This window comes from Oncorhynchus mykiss, chromosome 9, assembly GCF_057628025.1.
Source record: "Oncorhynchus mykiss isolate SJ-2025 chromosome 9, ASM5762802v1, whole genome shotgun sequence".
NCBI lineage: Eukaryota > Metazoa > Chordata > Actinopteri > Salmoniformes > Salmonidae > Oncorhynchus > Oncorhynchus mykiss.
In genome coordinates, this window is record NC_143030.1 from 82840825 (window position 1) to 82842398 (window position 1574).

Consider the following 1574-nt stretch of genomic DNA (forward strand, 5'->3'; position numbering starts at 1 on the left):
GTTGTGGACAGTGGTTGTGGTCAGTAGTTGGGTTGTTACGGTCTGTAGTTGTGGTTCAGCAGTTGTGGTCAGAAGTTGTGTGGTTGTGGACAGTGGTTGTGGTCAGTAGTTGTGTGGTTGTGGTCAGTGGTTGTGGTCAGTAGTTGGGTTGTTATGGTCTGTAGTTGTGGTTCAGCAGTTGTGGTCAGTAGTTGTGTGGTTGTGGACAGTGGTTGTGGTCAGTAGTTGTGGTTGACCAGGGTCCACGGGGAAGGGAACCCGTACAATCCTCTACTGTTGACCAGGGTCCACAGGGAAGGGAACCCGTACAGTCCTCTACTGTTGACCAGGGTCCACAAGGAAGGGAACCCGTACAGTCCACTACCGTTGACAAGGGTCCACAAGGAAGGGAACCCGTACAGTCCTCTACCGTTGACCAGGGGAAGGGAACCCATACAGTCCTCTACCGTTGACCAGGGGAAGGGACCCAATACAGTCCTCTACTGTTGACCAGGGTCCACAGGGAAGGGAACCCGTACAGTCCTCTACTGTTGACCAGGGTCCACAGGGAAGGGAACCCGTACAGTCCTCTACTGTTGACCAGGGTCCACAGGGAAGGGAACCCGTACAGTCCTCTACTGTTGACCAGGGTCCACAGGGAAGGGAACCCATACAGTCCTCTACTGTTGACCAGGGGAAGGGAACCTGTACAGTCCTCTACTGTTGACCAGGGTCCACAGGGAAGGGAACCCGTACAGTCCTCTACTGTTGACCAGGGTCCACAAGGAAGGGAACCCGTACAGTCCACTACCGTTGACAAGGGTCCACAAGGAAGGGAACCCGTACAGTCCTCTACCGTTGACCAGGGGAAGGGAACCCATACAGTCCTCTACCGTTGACCAGGGGAAGGGACCCAATACAGTCCTCTACTGTTGACCAGGGTCCACAGGGAAGGGAACCCGTACAGTCCTCTACTGTTGACCAGGGTCCACAGGGAAGGGAACCCGTACAGTCCTCTACTGTTGACCAGGGTCCACAGAGAAGGGAACCCATACAGTCCTCTACTGTTGACCAGGGGAAGGGAACCTGTACAGTCCTCTACTGTTGACCAGGGTCCACAGGGAAGGGAGCCCGTACAGTCCTCTACTGTTGACCAGGGTCCACAGGGAAGGGAACCCGTACAGTCCTCTACTGTTGACCAGGGTCCACAGGGAAGGGAACCCGTACAGTCCTCTACTGTTGACCAGGGTCCACAGGGAAGGGAACCCGTACCCTCTACTGTTGACCAGGGTCCACAGGGAAGGTAACCCGTACAGTCCTCTACTGTTGACCAGGGTCCACAGGGAAGGGAACCCGCACAGTCGTCTACTGTTGACCAGGATCCACAGGGAAGGGAACCCACACAGTTCTCTACTGTTGACCAGGGTCCACAGGGAAGGGAACCCGTACAGTCCTCTACTGTTGACCAGGGTCCACAGGGAAGGGAACATGGTTCCATGTGGGAGGGAACCAATGGTCGGTCGGTCGGTCGGTCCAAAAATGGTCGGTCGGTCGGTCCGGTCCGGTCCGTCCGTCGACCAGGGTCCACAGGGAAG